Raw genomic sequence first — 18,752 nt, 5'->3', positions numbered from 1 at the left:
TTAAAAACTACTGTAATAAAACTGCCCAAGACTTTTCGAGATTGTAGTTATTGTCCGGTCATTTAAAATGCCTCAATATGACCTCCAAAAGCAAATTCCACGCATAGCTTTTTGGGTCGAAACTCTGAGTTAGTAGCTTGCACGAAAGCAACAATATAACCTTATAGGCTAGCTGATGACCAAACACTTGGTTTACTCAAGTAGCCGGAAGAAAGTAAACCAACTTGATTTACCAAAGGCCGTAATGTATTGAAAGCATGCAGCAGTAAGTTTGTGTCTAAAAATATATAAATTAGCGGTACTTAATTAGTTTAAGGTTACATTTACAAATTAACAATTTGATTATGAAAGAGCCTAATACCAAGCAAAATTTTACATACCCATGTTAGCCTATCAACTTGCATTCAATACGGCCAATATAGAAAAACTCATAAAAGTATGCATTCCCTTTTTGATTTTTGGATATAAAGTTTCAATTTATTTAAGCTGAAATGCATTCTTCTCTTTCACATCATAATTTATTTTTAAAAGCTTTCGAACATAAAAAATTAAAAAATTAAACAAATATGCCTAAAGAGGTTTGCTCTCAGCCTTTTTCTGTTGTAATTATGAGGAAGTAATGCTACTAGTAATGTTTCGCAAACACTTTTGGTATAGCAGTACGAGCGGTTATTTAATATAAATCAACACACGAATCGCAGCAAAACAAATTAAGAAATACTTTTACTCGCATTTTTCTCCAGTAATAGGCACTCATGCTTTGCAAGCTGTTTACTTGAATTAAGCAGTTGCTCTCATTTAACCCTTTTTGCTAAACATTTACTTAAAAAAAATTTAATTTTAATTTGCTTAAGTGAAGGCGTTGGTACACAGTGGGTTGGTATCAACTGTGATTGCAACAAAATGAAAAAAATAGTTATAATAGAAAGCTAGAGTATTGAAAATGATTTTTTTAATTAACTGTAAGTTGAAACTCATTGCAAAATGAAAAGGAAAAGAATGCAACAAAAATTAAAGGAAAATTAATTTATGATTTGAGGCTCGTAAAAAACTTCTTATTTCGATTTCCCGAAAAACTGCAAGTTCCATGAATAAAAATTTCTTGGCAAAGTTGTGGGTAATAAAAGTATCTACAACTTTTGTGTCAACACTTTTCCCGCATAACCTCAAATTTTATGTATACAATACAAATAATCCGGTTTTTCAATTTTTTTATCCTTAAAAAATATCTTTCATGAAATTTTTGTAAACTAACCTTTCTATGTAACTAACAACCTGTAACTTTTTTGATTTAAAGTATTGCCACCATATTTTAACTCAATAATATTGGAAAAGGTGTTTAATTCTTAAACAGAAATTCTCACGTCAAAATATCTGTTTTTTCTTTAAATGTGTAGGCTTTTTCTTCGCTTTCTACGGCTGCTACTACGAAATAACAGACAGACAACAGCTTTAAATCGTTTGGTGGTTTCTTCTTTTTCACCAAGATAACTAACCATTGTTATGTATATTTTTTTACAGTGTCAGAAAGTAAAGATTTCAGGATAGAAAAAGCCTAATAGTGGTTAATAATGACGAAAATATAACGGACAGATTTTTGCAACAAAAACGATTTTTAAACAAGAAATAAAAAAAAATGTTCATCAAAAGTAATAAGTCCGATTTTATCTCATTACCACTTTACCCACAACTACGACTTCCTGCTGATAGTGATTTCCAACAACAAGTGTATGCCTCATAATAATTGGTTGGTGCTTTCAATCATCATTACTTCAACACACACGCACACATACGTTGGAACATGAATACTGCTACTTCCAGTTAGCCTTCTCCATCGTCAACACCTAATATCATCTGCCGCCCGTTTGTTCCATGCGCTTCCCGGTATTTGTTAACGAGCCATTTAAGCTCATCCATCAGCAACTACGCACGTAAGTTCACTTTCCTTCTTTTTTGTGCAATATTGCCCATGAGTCAAAGGGCTATATGATTCAAGTCCTAAGACATTAAAATGCAAATACAAGCATACACATGTAAATATTTCATGTATTCGTAAGATACCTGCAGTCAAATTAACCAATTATGAACTACTTTGTAACTAGTATGGATCATGAGCGCAACTAGTCTGCTTTCCAAACAAACAATTGTTACTTTATTCAACGAGTTGGCAGTTGACAGGTCTCGGTGAGAAACAAAGCAATCTGACACTAGTTAAAATAAGACAAAACATTAACGGATGAAAAATTTTAGTTCGACATCGCAAAAACTAAGGGAATAGTTCGCGTATATCCGGACAGACGGACAGGCTAAATCGACTCAGTTCACCACGTTGATTATATTTTATAGGGTCTCTGACGTTTTCTATTGGGTGTTACAAGCATCGTAGCAAACTTGATATACCCTGTTAAGGGTATAAAGATTATTACTCAGTCATGGAGTAATTGGTATAAAATAAAACTCATTATATATTCTAATAGTTATATAATTGAACCAAATCCAGTGTTTTTTCTGTCTAGTTGGTTTTTTTAAAACTGGTAAATTTCTTTCGTCTTTTCCAATGTTCTTAACTGCACGAAGAAAACTGTTTATATCCGGACACCGAAAGTTTTCTCCTATGCTATTACAGTTTCCACTTCCGCCTTCCTAGTCTGAAGTTCGTAGTAGCGGCCACATATTTGTGTAATCTCTAATAGTACCAACAGGTTATGGCATTCTATTTCTTCGAGAGAACTTTTGTACTTGAGGTCTCTACTATCGCAAACTTCTGCTCATTTATATCGGAGCTATGGTAATTGAAATAGAGTGTGGCAGTAATGAATATTACATACCTACACATTATTGCCGCTAATTCGTTGGCGGTGAGCTTAGTGAAAATTGAAGATCTCTACTGAAAAACTGGAAGCTCTATCAACGGAGCTGAATTTTAATCACTTCCAGGTGAACTGTCCTAAACTGTTCACAGACTAAATAAAAGTTCCCTAATTTGCCATTTTCGGGCATCAGTGAGGCTTAAGATTCACATTCTTTAATTAGAAATGACTATGGAGGTATACAACTTAAACCGAGTAAAGAAAGTTCTCCGCCCGAATTTCTCTGCATTCTATACGTCAGCAAAATACCTCCTCTGGGGCATCAGACGGCGACAGCTTTCGCACTTGTTGTTATTATTAAATCGAAGGCGTTGTTTATTTATTTTAACAGTGCCAACGAGTAGCTCTGCCGCTGACCTTGTGTTTGGCTCATTTCCGTTTTAGCACTTCTGCCTTTACTTTCATTTATTACGCATTTTTCCTTCATTTTGCTGCTGGCAGATAAATACCAGACCATTTTATTTCGCTTCATTTCGTTTACAAAAGCTTGAGCTTCGCATCAGTTAAGCCAACAGCTACGCAATTCAATGTTGCCACCAGACAGCAATTCAACGAGCAGCATGCACACACACACACATATATATATATTTGCAAAATTTCACATTTTCCTAAAAAGGCAAAAAGGAATGTATAACTATTTTAGGAAGTGCTCTTTCGAGTCTACTTCCGGCGCTTGCTTTCTTAGCCACCCTTCCCTTGCCGACACGTGCTCATTGCGGCGCATACATATATGCATATGTGTATATTATGTACCCCATTGTGTGTACCCGCAATTGGTTCAACGCCGCGTCTGCCATATTTCACGGTCAGTGCCGCCTTCATTACCGTGGACTTGATAAATAAATGTAGCATGTAATGAGGGTTAATGCCACTTACCAGTCGTATGTTGCATGTTGCATGTTGCGTGTCAGCTTAAGCTTTTCCTCATGTTTCTGTGTACGATTATATATGGCCATTTAACGTTTCTCACTTCTAGAAAATGAATTTCCCTAGACATATATCTTTTCCTGTTCCTGCTCCTTTCATCAATCTGCTTTTTGGCATTATCTACACCAAAAAAATTTCTGTTACTCATCCTTTAAGCCTTTACCTTGATTTTCTTGTGGCATTCAAGGCTACGCACTCTTGTCGGCTGGCAAATCTAAGTCCACAAAACAGCTGTCAATTAAAAAGGATAATTTTCATGATACTCATCATTCAAACGGCAACAAAATCAGATGTGGAAAGGCACACTCCGCACACAGCAGAGACAAATGCACAAGCCGCACGACACACGCACTCTGCAACCCTTCGCCACGCGTTACTGCTGGACACGGCACGCGCTCGATGAACGCACGCATAAACACACGCATATTGGAGCTGCTTTCACTGCCTTATAGTGGCCACATTTATTTTCTTACCTCTCCTCCTTCCTGCCCACCGCTGTCAGATTAAACCGGCTGTGAGTTATGGCAGACAAATTAAAGTGGATTAGCGTCGTTGAGTGTGAATTAAATTCATGAGGATTTTGTAAATATTTCGCTTCGTTTAAGGGGATTCACTGCGAGCCGTTGCGTCGCTGGCCTGTCTACTGTTGGGCAACTTACTTTCGTGATGTGTCGAGCTTAGATCGAATAGCTGTCTCGTGTCCGTTACATTTGTATAGAGTGCAGGGCAGCAGCGAGTCGTGAATTATGCTAAGCTGCTTTGGAATATTTCCGCTCAAGTCAGACACAAAGAAAGTGATTTGGTTTTAATTTGACGTCATTTCACGCAAATTGAAAGGAACAATTTTCGACCAAAGATATTTTAATAAAATTTGAAAGAAACCATGCCTAAAGTTTCGCACAAGGGTTTTGCTACATTGCTATCCAAACAGTATTGAATATATAAAAAATAATAACTACACTAGAAAGGTCTTTAGAAGAAGATTTTTATATTAGATTTCAAAAACTTTGAAAAGAAAATATTATTTAAAAATTTACTTATAAATTTTAATTGTCTTCTGTGAGTACAAGAAGTTTATACGAAGTCTTTGGATATGTTTCTTTAGATGGGTACTAGAAAAAGTACTAATAATTCATGTACCGATGGTATATTTTTCTATCCATTGTAACCGCTCGGTCCAGCCATATTCGCAGTCTCCTATCAATTGCCATATCTAAATGACTTGAGTGTATTTTTTTGCCTTTGCCTATTATGCACAACCACGATGTTACTCATACGCCTCAGTGGGCACCATAGATTATTAGATTATGGTTACAAACCTTATATTACTTTACAGCTTTACCATTTACTTATTTGCACTACTGCTACGTATAATTCGGACCCTGCTCCGACCAAAGTGGGCAGGGTGGGTCTATCCAGTCCACGTCGGCTTAGCTTACTTGGAGGATAATATGACGATCTTGTGTTGTAGAATTTTTTCTGTGAATGTTTTTAATTTCAATAATATTCATTGAGTTAAAAGAAAGGTTTAGCTTAGGGTTTGATGCATAATTTTGATTACTTTTTACTATAGACTAAATACTTTTCTCCTTATATAAATCGCGCGTAAACAAAAATATATACAAATCGGTCAAAGAAATTCGAAGATATGCGAACAAGGCAGTATATATCGATATATCTTAATTATCGGTGTATTTCTTTATAAATAGTATATTATATATAATTTATACGTGCGCTACCATATTTGAGAGTTAATTGCATTTCGTAGCTGCTCCTCGATGCTTTTGCTTTTGTACAAAATAAAATCATCTGATATTTCTAAGCACTTGAATCATCGACATCGTACCCTTACCTACGATATAATCAAATCTTTCTAGAGTGTGTTTGCGGCCAAACTCAAGTGAGTTCAACTAAAGTATCCGATATCTTAAGCCATGAGTAAATTGCTAAAAAAAAACCACTTTGGCGCTGCAAGCATTTGCCAACAGAATTGCTTCCGCCAGCTGGTCCTTGCACGCGCCTCCTCCCGCGCGCCCAACTCCAGAATGTTCTCTTCATTATGTTTCGTTGCACATCTCTGCGCTCATCTGTTTTATAGCGCCGCGTGCAGACACTTAAAAGGTTCTAAAATTTCCAGCGAACATTTACGCGTTGTGAATACTTCATCCGCAGCGCCAGCGTATTGCTCGAGAGTTTTTACTTCTTACTAACTCACTAGAAGTCCAGCAGCAGCTCCTTGGCACGCATTTTTTGCTTTTGCGCGCTAAAATGCAAGAGCGGGTCCATCTGTATGCGAGTGTGTATGCATAAAAAGGTGAAAAATTCAGGGAGCAAATATCACGAACAATGCCAGCGTGCTTACCACTGCAAGCTTTCGGTTGCTTCTTGTGTTCATTTTCGTTCTAGTTTAATGTCCTGCGAAACAATAAATTGTTGTTGTTTTATATTTTTTGCAGCAATTTGCAACATGAAAAATATTTTCCAATTAAGCTTAATTGAAAATGGATTATTGTTACCACGCTAATAGTGTTTCTGTAACAAAAATGTCGCAGCTCAGAAATTTGCAAGCAAAACAGCTGCGGGAACCCGGTTGCTTGCAACATTACAATAATGGGTATATTACTAGAGAGACATGGCACGAAATTAATTAGTGATTTGTTTTGCAATGAACCTACTTGTCAAACACAGAGCACCTTAAATAAAATGAATGTAAAGAAAAGAAGCAGTAGAGTTGAGTTTATTAAAGCATTCGTATTGTTTCTAACTGACTACGTAAACTTAACCGATATGCTTACTTTTTATACACTGAACATAGTATAGTTTGCCACGAAGTTTTTAACATCCCAAAAGAAACATCGTAAACTTTATAATGTATATTTGGACATATATGATCAGCGTGCCGAGCTAAACCGATTGACCCAAGTCAATGTGTATACAAGCGCACTAGTCCCTCAGTTTCTGAGATATCGTTCTAAAATTGTTCACACATCTTGTTCTCTCCAAGAAGCTGTTCATTTGTCGGACCCGCTGATATGAAAAATAAATTAACAAGAAATTCGGTAGTTAAAAGTTAACAGATCTATATGATTATGGTGGACGAGCAGATCGCGGCAAAAGCATGTGAAAGCAAATAAAAATTAAATATTTTATCTTCAATACAAGCCAAGTGTACTGTTATTTTATTAAATATTATTATTTTTTTTTTTTAAAGAAAAAAATTGCATAATATTTCAATTATTTTAAGTTTTTTTTTTTTTTAATTATTTTATATTAATTGTAACTGCACTAGTACCCGAGAGATATGTGCTTGAGTAATTGGGGTAACACTATTCATATTCTTTTTTTTGAGACTCATTGCACACCGTTTCATTAGATAACAATATGGAAATTTAAATAAAAATTCAATTATGAGTAAACTATTTAGCGATAAGCATCAAATATACATGTAAGCATTTCCGATGAAATCCTAGTTGAAGGCATTGGATGTGGCCTTAAATGCAAATTCCTTGAATTACACAAATTGCTTTCAAAAAAACATGTCCAAATCAATTTCGAGCACAGTAAACCACACATTATGCTCTAAGTAACTACAAATACAACACAAATAGAATTTTGCAACCAACAGTGAATTGTGGAAAAGTTCACACACGAATTAGGAGCACAAATAAAATGAAATCCAATTTCGAGAGTTTCACAAAAGTTGTGTTAAAATGTTTTGGAATTGAGGGAGCGTACACTAACGAAACATAATTTTCCAATTTGACAAAAAACACAACGAACAAACACGACACTCAAATAAAAAAGCAAATAAAACACATTAATGCAAAACTTTTAAATGAGGATACATAATTATAAAGAAGGTCAGCGCTTGGGCTGCAAATAAACGCGACGCAAGAAGTTAAACAAAAATACAAAAACAAAGCAACACAGTTATTACTAATACAACCCCGACGCTTTGTGGCGCCACATGCTGCAAACGCTTCCGGCTGCCAGCGCCGCCGTCGCTAATGTGGGCCGCGCTCGCTGCTCTGGTTGTGCGGCACTTGCCGAACATTACCGTTATGTCTGTTACTACGTGCCGTATTTTTATTGTTGTTGGTTTTGCATATTACCATTCAAATAATTTTGCTCTTTTAATGATGAAAGTTTTTATTTTCTTGACTCCTCCCTCACCGATGATTGTTTGCTCACTTGTATGCCACAACCGCTATAGCTGTCAGCGCTCGCACATCGCCGCCGGCAGCTGGCTTAAGTCTGCCCTGCTGTAAATTGTATTAGTTGTTGGTCGGTGATGAATTTTCATTAACTACTTTGTGGAGTGGCTTACTTTATGGGAGCGGAATCGGTTTTGACTCTGACAGATCTGAAAGTGACATATGGCAACCTTTTTCTGGTTGTCAACTGTTTAGGATATATTTAGTGAATGTATTTCGCATATATCAGCAGACCGTGCTTTACTGATGGGATCTCTATACTCAAGCGTACGTCTTGATGAGTTTCAGAAAATACTCCAGATTGTTTCTGTACCTCGGATGAAAGACCTGGATGACCTATATATATGATGCTGTGGCTGTCTGGCATATCTTGAATTATTTTTGTTTGTAAGGTTTCGCAGTTCCGTGGTTTTGTAGAAGATATCGACGAAGATTTTTTATCTGAAAAAGGAATATAAGAGAAGGTGAAGTCAAAAAGTATTTTCTTTTTTGTTTTTGGTTTTTTTAAATGCTGAAATAGTAGTTTAGTAAGCAAGGTCTGAGGCAATCATGCTTCAACTATGCCTGAGGTAAGCTTACAAATTTTAGAAAAATTACTTATCTTCTCTAAAGCTTCAACTTATCTATGCTATGTTGTTCCTACATGAACACATCATCTTTTCTGTATATGTGTATGTATGTGTGAGTTTAAATATGCTAAATTCATAGGGAAACTCCAAAGTTTCGCGGCGTTAATGCTCTGTGGTCCGCCGCTGTTGGTTCTGATTGCTGCCGTCGCTACAGTCCCAGTAGTGCTGCCGCGGCGCTTTGTTGCGCGCACTTGCTGCTGGTTGCCAACATCATTACGCCCAACCACACCACACACAAATTAAGTTATATACTTTGCGAGCGGCAAATGTGGGAAAACATGCCAGCAAATATTAAAATTATATTATAAATATGAGAAATACATAAAATTATGTAACGAGTAAGGACGTTCTAAAACGGCCCAAAAATTTCCTAACATACTCGTATAGATCAACAACGCTTATACATACATCGGAAATAAAAGACGTGAACCGGATTTTGACCCAGTCTATGGTATAACTACTTAAACCATATTCTATGCATATGCATTTATGCCACTTTTCGAAGAGATATTGTATATTGTAATTCACTCTAACCCAATTTGGGGCAGGCAGAGACCGGCTAGTCTTCCCTAGATGCTATATTTTTTACTTCAGTTTTGTATTCACACCGGCAACCGTTAGTTGAACAAAGTTATAATACCATTGTGCAACATGTTGCGCATGACCACAACAAGTCGGCTTTGAACGTCCCTTCGGACAAACGCTAATGCAAAAGTAGTATAAACTCATACATATATACATATTATATATAGTAAATATGCACATGCCAGATCTGTCTGCGCAGCTCGGAACACACGTGCCTCCATGGACTCATCTATACACACTCACACTGGCGCGACTTTGAACTTGTTGCATTTTAGTTTCCCAAAAATAAATTCGCACTTGAAATCGTCTATGCAAATGTACGAAGCGCTAGTGTTCTAACAAGTTTTTCCACTTAAAATGGCGCCTACGAACAAGTACAACGAATTAAAATTAAATTCATGGCGTTTTTTTTTGATTTTTTCTGTTAAGTTGCGCAAACACACAGGCAGGCTTTGGTGATTCGCCTCACTTTTGCTTAGTTGGCTTATTTTTGTTGTTGTTCTCATTCGCATTTATAACTGTGCTGTCCGCTACCTGTTTTATGGTGTTCATAAATCATGCAACAAGCACTCATTTGTTTCAACGCTACCTGCCACATCCAATAATCAAATGCGGCATTGACTGAATGGCAAAATAAGTTAGGGCCAGTATATCTGTGTGTGTTTGTGTGTGTGGCTGCGTTTGGTCGCACTTCCCCATTTTATCGACCTCCGCCTCGGATGCCTCTCCTCTGTGCGGAATCATCAGCATTTCATGATCGCCTTTCAATTTTTGATTTTGATTAGTTAACATTTTTATATGTGTTAGTGCTGTGCGCGTGCGGCATGTTCATTTTTTCTCTGACATGCTTGTTTTGTAGCGTTGTAATATTTCAATTTCACAAAGCGATTTCCCACCAAAGCTTCCATCAATCAATTTTCGATTCGTGCAACAGTGGCCAGTAGCCAGTTCCTAGCCGCATGCCCGTACAAATCGGTGTAGATGTATGTTTGTTTGTATGTATGTATGTAAGGCTTTATGGTGAGGTATTCAAAAACTGTTAAGGCAGGAGGCGTGAAATTATAGCCATAATAGAATGGGTAGAAAATTCGCACAAATTTGATTGAAACAAGTAAATTATCGGTATACAGCGATATATTAGCTAGTATCGAACCTAAATTGTCTTCCACAATTTTTTTATTTTTTTTTTTAACGAAAGAGTAATATTTGCACCAATTTACATCATACTTTTCTAAATACTCGTCCATCCACATCATTGGGATAGCAAATGACCTCAACAACTTTTATCAAACATTTCGGTTAATCTTTTGGGTAGAAAGTGTGTCAATGCTAGATTCGTACCAAGATACCTGAATCTGAACCTGAATGACAGTCCTCGAATGATCGACACTTTTCTCTACAAAGCAACTTCTTTTGTCGAAACAAATGACAAACCGTTACTTGATTTAATTCAAATTTTCATTAAGGGTATTCACAGCAGCTTTGCTAACTCGTAGTCGTAATTCGGTAGTTTCTTACGTTCATTTTATTTTTGATGAATTAACGGTTTTATCGTTATACCGAGTAATGAAATACTGCCAGACTGGTACTTGGCTTGATCATTTTCCCGTTATCTGGTAACATCAAATCAGCTGTTTGTTTTGCGTCGTTGCCTACATTCCGAAAAAATATATTTTCTGCTCGCTACAAAATAATTTTAGAGACATTTTTTCAAAAGTAAGTATTTAATAAAATTTAATCAGCTGTTTCGGAACGATATTTAGCACATAACTGAGATAGAGCAAATAGTATGTTCACTGTTAAGTGTTTTAACGAATTATCAATTAACGAATTACCAGATTATCATGTTCAATGTGAATACCCGTATTATGAAATTCTGGAAGAACGTTTTTTCAACAAATTTAATATTTACTATAGAGGACATCAGCAATTTGATAGCTTATATGCATATACCTATTTGTGAGTATACATATGAAAGCACTGGCCTGCTCTGTTAATTTCAGGGTTACTTACGACAATTAGTGAACCCAAAATGGCCACTGAGTGCCATCTTCACCCTTCTGCAATTACTTAATAGAGACTCAACTTCCTCCGTCAAACAACAGTTTAAGAGCAAAGACTTATATTACCTAATCGAATATAATAAGCAGTAATAATGTCTCACCACTCAATAATGCAAACGCCGCTCTATGACCTTGAAATCCAACACCAGAAAATATAATCCAATACAGTTAAGTCACATGCCACGCACTTTTCCATAAGCAACTCATCTCGCTGAAATAGCTCAAGTGCGTATACATTGAGTTTCTTATGTACACACATACATACATACATAGTGCCATACACACACATGCCAACTTGTGAAAAGCTTCGTGAAATATAAGCAAGAATAAACGTAGCAATGTCAATCTATCAGCAACTTGATTGCGGCAATTCAGAATAAGCATGAAGCACAGACAACACACCACTATCATAACGGTGAAATACAAATTTTCCATTTATGTTTAGGAACATATATGTATATGAAAATATCATATGACCTCGACAAATTATGAGAAGCGAATCTTAACGGCAACTCGTTTTTCATAGCCAAGTAAGCTGAACTCCACACACACACATACAAAAATATAGATATGTATGTACATATATATGCATCTGATTGCTCATTGAAATCACAATGTATGTGTGGCTGCGTGTGTGTGTACATTTGAAGAAGATAGGAAATATTGCATGACGAAAAATTGAAAGAGGCAGAACAAATCTTTCTTTGGCGCAAAATAATGAAGAAAGAGTGAACGGAGCTTGTTTTCTTTATATGCAAGCACATACGGCGCACTGCTGCAACAACAAAGCGAACATAATTTATAGAAGAGTTTTACAAATTGCCCAAATAAATTTTACAAATGCCGCTTTTACCTAAGACTTGCAAATACATGCAACAACAACAAACGCTACAACAACAGCAATGAGCAGCTAAAGGAGTTAACAAGCAACAGCAACATTTTAGGAAACATTGGCGAACAGGACGAGCAGCAGTAACATTAACAGGAGCATGTATGCGGATGTAAGTGCGAATTTTTGTGTGTGAATGTGTGTGCGCACAAGTGCATGCTCAAATGTCAAAACAGTTAACTGTTTGTTTACTGCTTGGACACCATAGTCATTCATAAGCTGCTTTCCAGCCCAATACGGTATAAGAGGTATAAGAGAGAGAGCGAGAGAGAGAGAGAGCAAAGGCATAGAAGAGTGTTTTACCAATTCACCACGAAAAATTCAAACTGAAAAGAAATTCGGGAAACACGAGTGCCAGCAAGAGAACGCTTGTTATATCTAATGTTGCTCTGAGTCGCAGAAAGCGTGTCAGATTGCCGATACAGCGTAGTCGGAAAGCAAATTCGTCCTGTGAATGCAAACGAAAGCAAATATAAAATGCAGAGCAAGCGACTCACTCTCTTTGGACGCTAGATTTGCTCTTTATTACTTCACAGGTTTTACGTAGTCCATCTGCAGTTTTTCTAACAGCAAATTAACGCTGCAAGGCCAGTGAAATCACCTAAACAGTTCGTTAAAGTGTTGCGTGCCAACGATTAGAGACGATGACAGCGACGGTGGCGTTGCGGGTAACCGTTTGTAATGTCTGTAATACCCTTGAAAAGGTGTAGTGCAACTAATCTTAATTACAATTAAAATGAAGTGTTGTAAAGTAATTTAAAATAGACATAAATTAGCCGCGCGCTGTGGCAACTGCAACAGAGGCGGTGTTGAGTACAATCTTTTTGCGGTTTTGGCGATTTGTAAGCTCCGCGGTCGCACTAGCCTTTATATATAATATTATTTTTTGTATTTTGTAAGGTAAGTGAAAAAGCTTTTTAATACACACGCTAAGAAAGAGAAAACTTAACTGCTATTAGCTTAGTGTGGTATGTGGTATCTTTAGTCTCAGATAGAATAATCAGGGCTTCATAGCAACTTTAGTTGACTGGATATATAAGAAAACTGTGATGGACGTTAAGAAAAATATCATTCACTAATACTACCTATTCAATACAATACTCATACTATATGCAATGTTATCCATATTATATTAAGCTTAGGCTCATAATCTGTACCTGAGATAAGTAGATTGAACATGACTCATAGTTCGAGGAATATTTATAATAGTTATACCTCTATCCATATATATTATATGATTGATAACACAAAGCTTTCTCTTCTTTCTCATTCATTAGATTCATAAAAATTAATTTTTTCCAGGCGTATAGATCACTTTCCTTCATCGGAGAAGATTTCTCTCTTTTGCTACGAGTTTTTCTCTCTACCCATATAAGTATATCATCTTTGATGGCAGGTGATTTATCAATGATCTGTCAAATCAAAAAAGGCGATTAAAATGACTTTGACAACTAGTTCAATTGATATACATCTCAAAATTTTACGCAGGCAGACAAAAAACAAAACAAAAACAAAAATAGGTGAAAATTTTAATACAAATTTGTATTATCGCCTTCAAAATGGCTCTTGAGCCAAAACAAGCATGCCAAAAGCCTAACACAATTTTTAATATATTGTACTTGTTATAAGCCTTCAGTGCTTTCAACGAATTTTTCTCTTTTCGGTTTCGGCTCATTTTTGGAGCGCCACTAGCTAGATTGTTGGACTCTCTCGACGTCATGTTCATACACCCACATCTCGTCAACAGTAATGTTGCGTTTGTTGAATGTAAGGTCCTAAGCTACTTTGGCAAGCTACTCTTTTGCGACCTCGAATACGTTTTTGCAAAAGATTTAGGTCTTTTGGTACGAGTCTACCATAGACACGCTTCATGCCTAAGACATTAACCAAAATGTGTGGAGTCGATTCATAAGAGATGCTGAGAGGCTCTGATATTTTTTGATGCCAAAACAACAGTTTCTAAACACAGTTTCTTTAACTCTTTCGATGTTATCGTTCTTAACACTAGAACTACGAACCGAACTTTTTGGTTTAAAGTCTTCACATTTATATAAAATTACCGAATTTGACGGTTTTTGGCTCAAAATTTATTTTAACGCTTAAGGAAAGCATGTTTAAGATTTTTTTTAAAACTCCAATAATGACCACAAAAATTTTTGTTAAGTTAATAAATTTTCATTGCCCAGAAAGAGGACTCTCCACAGCTTCTAGAACACTTCTCAAAAATTTTTAACGAAATAAAAATTTTACCACGAAATTTACTTGAAAAGCGAGTGTCTAGGTGTTAAAAAAACTTTTTTTTACAAAATTTTTTTTTACAAAATTTTTTTTTACAAAATTTTTTTTTACAAAATTTTTTTCCAAAATTTTTTTTTCTTACAATCTAAAAATAAAGCCTAAAAAATTATTTCGGCATAAATATCGCAGAGTTCATTTTAAATTTACAAAGGCTTTGTAATCAGATTATTTCTCTGTAAAATATTGAAGAATAAACTAAAATTATTCGAAATTTCCTCGACTTTTACAGGTAGGATTAAGCTAACAAATTTAATATCTTCCTATTCGTATAACGAACTTTTCTCTCTTTCTCTCTCTCTCACTCTCCCTCTTACTCTTCATGTCATACTCTCTCAAACTTTGAGTTCGAATAATTTAAGTGGAATAAGCCTATGACAAATAGTTACAGTTGTTTACTAGTATAAGGGGCAGACCAGTTAGATTATCTATAGTTCAAATAGTTTAAAAGCTCGGCCCAAATATTTACAGTACAGTAGTTATCACCTACGGTATTAAAAGTGTCCTTACAATATTAGAATTTTATGTTCTACACGAATAAAGTGTGACAGTGGGCAAAGAAGTTCTGCAAAGATGTTCAAAGTAAGTATCACACAAGAACTATTCACTCAAAATGAAAGCTAAAAACTTATGGTAGTTCAAAAAGTTCGACACTTTCAGCAGCCGAATTACGAGGTCACCAAATTGCCACATGCAACGACTGAAAGTGTTGGCATTTATTTGCCGTTGGCATCTTTCCGCTGCGCGTAAATTTAAATTAACGGACCTGCGGCGATTTGCACTTTGTGTGCATAAGTATACATGCATGCATACACACACATACAAACTCACACATGACACAACTACTGCTGCTGCGCCTTTTGACCTTAAGCGTTAATTCATTTCAGCAGTTTTTGTAATTCGTGCAGCGAACTTTTTCCGTCCGGGTCCTTCGCAGCTGCCGCGCCCAGCCCGGTTCCAGCCAAACTTTATTAGCCATTCACATACTTTTACTCTTGTAAAATTGCAAAAACGTGCACTGCACACACACACCTGCACCTGCAAGATGCCAACACAAAAATGCTGGAAACTATGTGAAAGCAAGGTAACAAAATTTTAAAAATAAATTAAAACAAAAATCCAAAAAAAAAATATATAAATCAAAAGAAAATTATTAAAAAACACACAGCAAAAAGTCAGGCGACACATTCGAAACGTGTCCCTTTTAATGAGTTCCACACCTACCAACGCACACACACATACACAGCTTTAGCTTTGAAAAATATTAATTTCGGTTATGAGTCAAATGAACATCGATTGGTTGTTTTTGCTTTTGCTAGTCGGTCTGTAAATCGGTCAGCGCTTCGATTTGTTGGTATGTGTGTGTGCGCCCTGCATTTAGTTGCACGAGTGCTTTTAATACCTCGCATGATTTATGTAACGAATTTTTAATCAATGTACAATGTTCAGGTACATTCTTTGTTTGAAACTTATTTCCCTTAACTTATTTTATACCTTTTTTTTTAATTTTTTTTTTTTACTTTTTAAAGTCTCATCAAACTGTTGGACCGCACAGGTCGAAGGATATTCATTGAACTGCTGCGGCAATCAGCAGTTATGTCAGTGTGGCCAACTTGTGCAAATTATGAAATATTGCAAAAGATTGTATCGACTACGTGGTCGCCTTGCTGATGGCTGTTGAAAAGCGTAAATTTACTTTGAATCTATGCCGGTGCAGGGACTGCTTAATTGCAATCATTTATTTCTGAAATTTGAAAGAGAAAATGAAAACTGGAGAGTTGCAGGAATTAATACTTTTAAAACTGTCTGTGCATATATATTGAACAAAAGGATTCCGAGTCCTTTGCTCAACAACACTACTTTTTTTGGGTAACTTGAAAACATTTCTTGCTATGCCAATAGATTACATTCTTGCAGAAGATTTCATAAAATAGCACACAATGTAGGTCTAAACAACCAAAAACATCCATAAGTCCCAATGAAACACGTTTAAAACCTAATTTTAAAATTTTTAACAATGCCAACTATCTAACCCCTAAAAAGTTAACACTTCATTCAATTTTTGAAAGATCCCGTCTCTTTCTAGTTTTTCATGCAGTAATCACAATCTCGGCGTCTACAAAATAGTTCGCGACGAAGTCTAATAGAAATAAATGTTAATCTTTTGTATACACCAAAAAGTATAAAAAAATAAATAAGTGGCCACTCTGTTCACGAATATTTATATTTAAGTAATACTGCTGCTTTTCAATTTGAACTCTTTTTGTGGCTGCTCGCGTTTAAAAAGATTTTATGCATGCCGGTAACAACCTCTTACCTATCTCCATAACAGATGCGGTTGGTGTGCTGCCATAGGTGTATATTTTTTAAACCGAAAACAGTCTGAAGTCAGTTGCGTTCTACAAATAGAGCAGGGTCGATAATTACTGAAACCGAAAAAAAATAATAGGAGAATTAAACTCATTGGAAAAAGAAGATAGCATAACAAAAATGAGAAAAAAAATATTTACGGGCACCCTGTGGTCGGGACGTGGAAGGCTGGTTCAGTTTTTAAGGGATAAATATAAAACTGATTTCCGGTACAACTGCAAGTGATATGGAAAAAATTTTAATAGCAAAGTTGTAAGTAATAAAAAGATCTACAACTTTTGTGTGAACACTATTTTCACATAACCTCAAAATTCTTGTGAGAAATTCAGATAACAAAGTTTTTGATTTTTTATGCTCCTCTTCTACAAAAAAAATTTTTTTTTTTATGAAACGGATAAATAAATATTTTATGTCCCAAACGTAATGTTTTTCGACTTAAAATATTTATTTTTTCAACTTATTATACCCTGAACAGGGTATATTAAGTTTGCCACGTAGTTTGTAACACCAAGAAGGAAACGTCGGAGACCCTACAAGTATAAAATATATACATAAATTATCAACATGATGAGCTGAGTTGATTTAGCCATGTCCGTCTGTCGGTCCGTCTGTCCGTCCGTCCGTCTGTATATGTACAAACTAGTTCCTCAGTTGTTAAGCTATCGATCTGAAATTTTTCACCTGTCCTTTTCTTACTAAAAAGCTGCTCATTTATCGGAACAGGCGATATCGGACCACTATAGCATATAGCTGCCATACAAACTGAGCAATTGGAATCAAGTGTTTGTACGGAAAACTCTTTCATTTGACGAGGTATCTTCACGAAATTAGGCACGAGTTATTATTTAAGGCAACAATGTATTCTCCGCAGAAATTGTTCAGATCATATCACTATATCTAATAGCTGCCATACTAATTGAACGTTCGGAAACAAGTTCTTATAAGGATCCCTTGTATTGGTAAAGGATATTATAGCTACGGTGCAATCGAAATTAACGTTTTTTCTTGTTTTTGCTTAATATCGAAAAGGCACACCAATTTCCAATCGAAAATTCTCACGTCAAAATTTCTGTTTTTTTTTAATTCAATGAGTCAGTTATGATTCCCATTACTTACCGAAATTAAATTACCATTTCACTTATAAAGCAAAGTTTGATTATCCAACAAATGCCTTGACGAACTTTGCAAAGGGAACTTGTCTAGTTTTCCTAGTCTAATTTTACTTGCTATAAGCCGAATGACCAAAGTCACTATTTTTTACAGCGCCATTCTCCCCGGGTATTTCTTTAGCTACCTTGCGTTAATATCTTTGCACCTGCCATAGGTTTCAAATTTTTCACGTATCAAGGAGCTCAAGAAATTTTTTAAGAGTACATACTACGAGAGAACCAGTGCAAAAGGTCAGACCAAAAAATTATTAAGGAATGAAAAATCTAAAGCTTTAATAAACAATCATCAAGCATTAATTTCCTACAAATTGACACGTTTCATAATTCGGTGTCACTGCTTTCATCGGCATTTTCCGTTGCCGACAGAGCCCTCAACTGAAAACTTTCCACACAACTATTTACCAGTAAGGCTTCACTACACTCACCAGCTGAAAATAGTAACACTACTTATTAGATTAGGATACGATATTTTGCCGAGCGGATTTTAACACGCAAATTAGGTATCATTGTAGGAAGGTCAAATGCACAATACAATCCAATTTACAATTGCCATTATCCGTATGAAATCCGACTCCACCGTCGCACATCCACACAAACAGATAGGCTCATAACAATATAGACAGCTGCTATTGCTTCATTTCCAAAATAAGGTACAAAAATAACATTATCATAAACACATTATTATGCTCAGAGTACGTCCGAGTCGATAGTTGGCAGGACGACGACAGTAACAAAGTCAAC

This window comes from Bactrocera oleae, chromosome 4 (genome assembly GCF_042242935.1).
Source record: "Bactrocera oleae isolate idBacOlea1 chromosome 4, idBacOlea1, whole genome shotgun sequence".
NCBI classification, from domain to species: Eukaryota; Metazoa; Arthropoda; class Insecta; order Diptera; family Tephritidae; genus Bactrocera; species Bactrocera oleae.
This window is presented reverse-complemented; position numbering follows the sequence as displayed.